The 7696-nt window shown below is 39.1% G+C and overlaps 1 pseudogene across 1 annotated transcript; it reads left to right on the plus strand.

The window, feature by feature from the left end:
* Positions 1–2315: 2315 nt before the first annotated feature.
* On the plus strand, positions 2316–4009 carry LOC143558200 (putative indole-3-pyruvate monooxygenase YUCCA8; annotated as a pseudogene). The gene is made up of 3 exons (XR_013139693.1): positions 2316–3016; positions 3142–3513; positions 3615–4009. The product of XR_013139693.1 is annotated as a putative indole-3-pyruvate monooxygenase YUCCA8 (transcript).
* Positions 4010–7696: the final 3687 nt, after the last annotated feature.

The following is a 7696-nucleotide window of genomic DNA, read 5'->3' on the forward strand; positions in this document are numbered from 1 at the left end:
CGGGAAGAATCCCCACGGAAAACCTTAAAACTAAAAACCCTTTTCAAAACCCCTTGCTTAAGTCCAAAAGTTCACCTCACTTATTAACAATTCATGAGAAGAACATTGGACTGGGGGGACTTGAAGAGGTAGGTCCCAGCAGAGCCCAGTTGGACCCGCAAGACTCACCTTGAAGAGGGACGTCTGCGCAAAGACCAAATGGTTCCGCAGGACCCACCATGCTCAGAGAGATGAAGACCTTACGCGCAGTACGCCAGCTGTTCCCGCAGGAAAAGCCTCCCAATGGTGAAGTACCCCGCCTGTTCCCGCAGCTGCGGATACAAGCCATCAGGGAAGGCTACCCGCACTAATAGTAAGGCTACACGCACAAGGCACTAACTCTCAATAATTCAGTAATGTCACCTGAAGAAGGAATGAGCAAGGCGGGAATACTCCCGCCCAAATGAGCCAGTCCGACGCTTCTGGAGGATCTTTTGTGCTATACATGCCAAGGTATGGACAAAATAGACAAGATCTGACCAAAGCAGCCCATCACAGGGTGACAGCTCACTGACAACAGTACGACGAGGAGCACGCTCTAGTACAAAATGTCACTATCAGCCGCTGCCTACTCACCAACCCTCATCGTGGCACTTACATAGCCTGCAGTTGGTGGAAAAGGAATAGTACACAGCCGGCCATGTCACTATCAGCCGCTGCCTACTCACCAACCACCAGCACGGCACGTGCGTAGCCCACAGTTGGTAGAAAAGGAATATTATACAGCTGGCTGTACCTGCTTGGAAACCTAACTTCGGCTATAAATACTTCAACACCTTGGAACGGTATGATCATCTGGTATTATCATATACTATCTTATACCATCACATATCTTATCTGCTCTAGATATTTCTCTTAATATACATTTATATTCAGAGCAATCTAGTTTGATTCTCACGCCGGAGGGTGGTCACAAGGAGGTACCCCCCCTTCTCAGTGACGAGCTCACGGTGTCTGTTTTGCAGGTCATCAGAAGAATAACCATCTTTGCCGGACCTAACCCTCGTGGGAAACATCTACTTAACCCTAAGATTATCCGTAATCTGCCGGGGTCACTTAGTGTTTCTTCACTTACGTGATAAAGATGAGATGTGTGAATACCAAGCTATGTTGAATACCCCCATCAAAAACGTCTACATCTCATATTGGTTCATATTCATAACCATAAATGATAGACTAGGCGAAAAATAACTTCCATAGGTAGGTCCACCCTACTAATTCAAGTCCATGTGAACACCCTGTCGGCATCCTAGTCGGCAAATCCCCAAATCGCCACCTAGGATATTCCTAAATCCTAATCCCAGAAGTTGTACCTCGGCCCATTTACATATCATATCTACCATGACACGTCTACTACAATGTGACAGTTATGTTGTATTTTGTTTGAAAAAAAAATACTTCCCGGGTCCTATTTTTTAATTAAACAAATTGAAATAATATCCGGCCAGTTACGTCTTAAGAGAGGGCTTTATTAGTTACTAGACCGGCTTTAAATGTCGTGTTTTTATGTGCTTGACAAATTGTATTAGAGGTTTTTTTTCCTATAAATGGTAATATAATTCATTCATATGTAGAAATTTGAACACCGTGTATGTGTGAAATTGTAAGTTGTATTGATTGTTTTGTGATTAGGGTTTACAAGATGATATGTTATATACTAAATTACTAATCATATTTACATAGCGTGTCCTCTAACTAATATCAATTACAGATGTGATCTAATAAAATAAAAGTCGTAGTGTTCATGCATCAATTGTATACAAATCCAAAGCTCACAACCTCAGCTATTTCTTATCATCATGGAAACAACGAAATAATGGTATGTAATAAAGCAATGATCTAAGTATAAGTTACAAATTTGTATAACAAGAGTTGGTATGTTAAGTTCGGATAAGTGTTGGCATTCAAGCAAATATAACAAAGGCCAAAGCCACCATGATTAATATGATCATCAAATCTCAAAAGACTAAACTAGATCTCATACCACTATGATACATGATGATTTTGTGTATATACATAGAGCCCATATACATACATATACATATATATATATATAATACATATATAAGATTCTAGTTATTATTAAGATAAAGCTAAATGAATAAAAGAAATCTAGCTTATGATTTGAGAACGGCTTCTCTAAAAAGCATTAATTGTTGACTCCCACCTCCTATATATACATCTTATGCATAACCTCCCCTTTCATCCCAACAACAATCACCTCACCTTCACTTTCAAACATACAAAAATAGCTCTTCCTAAATTTGTTCACTTCAAAATTTCACCTCGCTTGTATCCCAAGAAATTTCTAAGAATGTGTAAGTTTTTGGATCAAAACGACTTCTTTGATCGCCGGTGTGTATGGGTCAACGGCCCTGTCATAGTAGGGGCTGGACCCTCAGGGCTAGCCGTCTCGGCTTGCCTTAAAGAACAAGGTGTTCCCTTTGTAGTGATTGAGCGATCTGACTGCATTGCTTCATTATGGCAAAACCGAACATATGACCGACTAAAACTTCACCTCCCAAAGAAGTTTTGCCAACTTCCCAAACTACCCTTTCCCGAGGAATACCCCGAGTACCCAACAAAGAAACAATTCATTGCGTATCTCGAGAACTACGCACAAAAGTTTGACATCAAGCCGCAATTCAATGAGTGTGTCGTATCTGCCAAGTACGACGAAGACTGCCATCTCTGGCGGGTCATGACAGTCTCAACAACTGAGCCAACTAGGTCTGAGACGGAGTATATATGTCAAATGCTTGTGGTGGCAACAGGAGAAAACGCTGAGGGGGTAGTGCCTGAAATAGATGGACTAAATGAGTTCTCTGGTGAAGTCATTCATGTTAAAGACTACCGATCGGGCGAGAAATACAATGGAAAGAAGGTATTGGTTGTTGGATGTGGAAATTCCGGCATGGAGATCACACTTGACCTCTCTAATCACAATGCCAAACCATCCATTGTGGTTCGAAGCTCGGTAAGTAATTAAATTTCAATTTCAAAAATCTTGAAAATTTGAAAATATCAAAAAGATTAAATATTTTTTCAAGAAAACTAATTCCCAATACAATGTAACATCTAATTCATCTAATATCTTTACAGGTTCATGTTTTGCCACGTGAAATTATGGGAAAGTCTACATTTGATCTAGCCATGATACTGATGCGGTGGCTACCTTTATGGCTGGTTGACAACCTTCTGCTAACATTATCATGGTTCATTTTAGGGAACACACAAAAGTACGGCATAAAAAGACCATCTTTAGGTCCATTACAACTCAAAAACCATTATGGAAAAACCCCGGTTCTCGACATCGGTGCCCTCCAGAAAATTCGGTCAGGTGATATCACCGTTGTCCCAGCAATCAAACGGTTCAACCGCAACTCAGTAGAACTTGTCAATGGCAAAACACTTGACATTGATGCGGTTGTTTTAGCAACTGGATATTGCAGCAACGTACCCTACTGGCTTCAGGTGAGCAACATGCAAAATCTTACATTTTTGTTTGCTTTTTTGGTAAAAAGATTGTGTGATTTTAGTTAGACTGAATAAATTTTTATATTTTTGATAAACAGGAGACAGAATTCTTTGCTAAAAATGGCTTCCCAAAGACACCATTTCCAAATGGGTGGAAAGGAAAGCATGGACTATATGCATCAGGATTCACCAGAAGAGGATTAGCTGGTGCATCTGCTGACGCCATTAAAATTTCTCAAGATATAGGGAAAGTGTGGAAACAAGACTTGAATAAAAGAAATAGAAGATAGAAGATGCATTTCAAGCTTCTAATTCTATTTTGTTTTTAGTTTTGTTTATTAAAAGTGGTAGGGAAACTAATATATAGTTGTGGGGTGTATAGAATATACGTAAAAACAAGATAGACTAGAAGAGTAGCCTACCATAAAGCCCTAAAAAGAAATATTAAAAAAGAAAAGGAAAAAACTCTTAAGAATGTGTGGGCATTTTATATACTTAGGATCATGATGAGGCTAATTATGTATATTTCTTTTTCTAAATGTTTGATAAATGAAATTATTGAATTCTGATATCAAATTTAGGTGCTGTTTGTTTTTTCAGAACTAAATATCTGTAGTATGCGGGATCACGTCTGCAGATATCTGTAGAAAAAGAGATAGGCCAAATCTCTGCAGTCTACAAGAAAAAAGAGTGTTTATTTTTTAACGTATGTATATTATTAAAATAAACAGGTAGTGGTGTACGAACTGTGATAGTGGGTGATGGTTGTGCTGGATGGTGATAGTGGTGGTGGTGGATAGTGGTGGCGGACGCCTAGGTGAGCAACTTAACCGTCATAACCGTTTAACTGAACCATAACCAAAAAAATTGAACCGATTTTAACCAATAACCGATATAATCAGTGGGTCGGTTTAATAAAATTTTAAAAACTGCCAAATACGGGTTAGTTTTGGTTAAAGATAATTCCAAAACCGCCATAACCGAACCGACCCATTTATATCATTTCGATATTTTTGGTTTAACATTTATTATCAAATTAAGTTGAATTTCATTGATGGATTATATAATGTCATAATTTTTTGAATATTTGGTATTAATATTAAAAATTATATACTTTGGTATACCATGTCATGTCGTTTTTTATAATAATTGGTACCAAAGTTTTAAGCCCAATTATATTTTTTTGGTTCCGGTTAAACGACCCATAACCGACTCACTATAACCTACAAAACCGATTAACCACAACCGCCATAATGGGTCGGTTATGGTTATGGTTTTTCATTAACCGACATATCAGTTATGGTTATGGGTTTAGCTCAAAACCGCCCCAAACCGACCCATGCACACCCCTAGCGGACGGTGGGTGGTAGTGGGTGGTGGTGGTAGAAAGCGATGGTGGTGGTAGAAGGCGATGGTGGTTGGTGGTAGTAGGCGGTGGTAGCTGCGGATGGTGGTGGTGGCAGACGGTGGGTGGTGGTGGTGGTGGCAGACGGTGGGTGGTGGACGGTGGTGGTGACAGACGGTGGGTGGTGGTGGTGGCGGCGGACGATGGTGGTGGCGGACGGTGGGTTGTGGGTGGTGGGGGTGGACGATGGTGGTGGCGAACAGTGGGTGATGGTGGTGGTGGTGGTGACGGGCGGTGGATGGGTGGTGGTGGACGGTGGGTGGTGGGCAGCGGTGGTGGGTAGTGGTGGTGGCAAATACTGGGGTGGTGTTTTAACCTTTTGCAAACCTTGGAAGATCTTAGAAATGGATGGGCTAAGTCTGCACCAAGAAGAACTTGCGCAGAAGTTTTTTAATGAAATGTATTCGAGAAAACAAATAGCCTGCAGATATCAATTCTGCGCAGCGCAGACAAAAGAGTCTGCGCAGACCTTTTTCAGAAAAACAAACAACACCTTAGCAATGATGACTCTTGTTAATAGTTTTCTTGATCATATATATATGGGTGGATTCTTTTATTACTAAATAAATAGTTACATCCTCCATAGGAGTGTGGAAAATATCAAAAACCGAATCGTATCTGTAACAAAAACGATTCAAAATATATATGAAATATATTTATTTTTTGACTTCTACAGTAGATTGATCAATGATTGCCAACGGATTCAATGACTGGTCGATTTAACTACGTTAAAAGCTTTTACAATTAGAAATGATATAATTGTTCATAATTTTCGTAGTTGATATGTTAAATGGGAAAATTTACTGAAAAGTGCTTCACATATAATTGGTCAAGATTTAAAGAATTCAACTAGCGATAGCCCATGAACAGAACATTTATATCAGTACCTTTAGGAATCCTATTAATTATGTAAAATTGGAGACTGTTCATAAAAAATTGGTCGAGATTCAAAGAGCTCATGAGGGATTAAATGATAGAAACATTTATCAATATCTTGATAAATGTACTTTAAGTGGGCTGTTTAAAAAGCTCGTGGCTTGAAGCTTGCTCAAAACTCGTTCGAAAAAAGCTCGGAGAAAGCTCGCTCGAAATCGGCTCGATTGTAATCGAGCCAAGCCGAGCTTGACTCGATTTCTAAACGAGCCGAGCCTGAGCAAGCCCCGGCTCGACTCGAGCTCGCTCAATAGGCTCGAACTATTTTATTTTAATTAATTATAACATATACATGCATTTAATTATCTAGCCCGATTGTATGGGCTTTCTTTTTTGACCCAATACAATTAAATAAAATATCCACAAATCCACAACCCTATCACCAATTCACCACCCTATCACCAATACAATCTGCTCCTTCAAACTTCAACCCTAATATCACATTCACCTGCAGCTCTGTAACATTGAAAAGCCCACAGCCACTCCATTACTCGTTACCACTCAATTAGCATACGCACGCTGCTCTGCTTATTCCCAATTAAAGTCACACGCTGCTCTGCTTATTCCGCCACTCCGTCACCAGTCACCAATGCGCCGCTGCTTATTCCGCCGCCACGCCGTTAATATTATCGGTGAACTCGAACCAGATATTTAGTTTAACTTGAAGGTTGCATATAATAGTTAATACTATCAGTAAACTGGAGCCAAATCGAGCCGAGCTGAGCCAGCTCGATTTATGTAACACCCCGGCTAAAGCGGAAACGCCTGAGTGTGACGTACAGATTGCTCAAACACACGTGACACTATTAGGTGACCATAATAACATTATTTTATTTAAATCTTCATGTAACACAAGTTTATCAAGTAACACAAGTTGTAACAAATAAATAAACAGTGATAAGTTGTTCTTTGAATATCATATAGGCATGCTATGTGTCTTCTAACTTTCATCCTCGTATCTTTACACCTGTAACATATGTATAAAATAAAGTGAGCTACGAACATAGCTTGTGAGATTCCCACAGTTTGATATAATACGTAAAAAATAATACAAGTCATGGACAAGTGATAAACGAGCAAGTAAAGTCCTTTCCAGTTGGTATCAACCAACGTCCTCGGGTAATTGCGCAAATAAGGTCCTTTCCAGTTGGTAACAACCAACGTACTCGGATGATGAGGCCCTTTTCCACTCGATACAAATGGACCTGAGTGCAAAGGGGGGCGTATGATCATACTTATTGAGGCTACCACGTGCAAGTAAATTCAAGCAAATAATCGAGTAACACACAAGTCCATATAATGAATTGTAGTTTGTAAGCAAATAGTAAATACTTGAAGTTTTGTAGGATACAAGCTACCCCAAAATATGAAAACGTTTTAAAAGTGGTGGTGAGAAAACTCACCTTAGAGATTGATGCGAAAAGTAAAGGTAAACCGAAAGCGTCAAAGGAACTGAAGCGAACGATCCGTACGAACTATAAATATAATACGAAAATTAGCGACTAATCCAACGAGATTATTAAGGTTAAATAATGTATAAATTTATTGGGAATTATTTACTATTTTATTATAATTCTTTACAAATTTTAAGGCATTCGATTATTTTAATAGTATTTTATGTTTCAACGGTACTTTAACGAGTTATTATTATTTTAATATTAGTTTGTAACATCCAACTTTTGTTAAATAATAAATAACAGAAAGTTTTGTTATTAACTGTGTGTCGTTAAATTAGTTGTGTGTTAAGTGTTTGGATAATATTTGGAATTGGGATTGTGAGTGGGTTGTGGGGCCCGTAACCCCCCTATATAAACCCAAACCCTCCACCCTTTCACCATTTCC

This window comes from Bidens hawaiensis, unplaced genomic scaffold (assembly GCF_021521415.1).
Source record: "Bidens hawaiensis isolate Kalapana, Puna unplaced genomic scaffold, B.hawaiensis_p1.1 tig00019354_1, whole genome shotgun sequence".
In the NCBI taxonomy this organism is placed as follows: Eukaryota; Viridiplantae; Streptophyta; class Magnoliopsida; order Asterales; family Asteraceae; genus Bidens; species Bidens hawaiensis.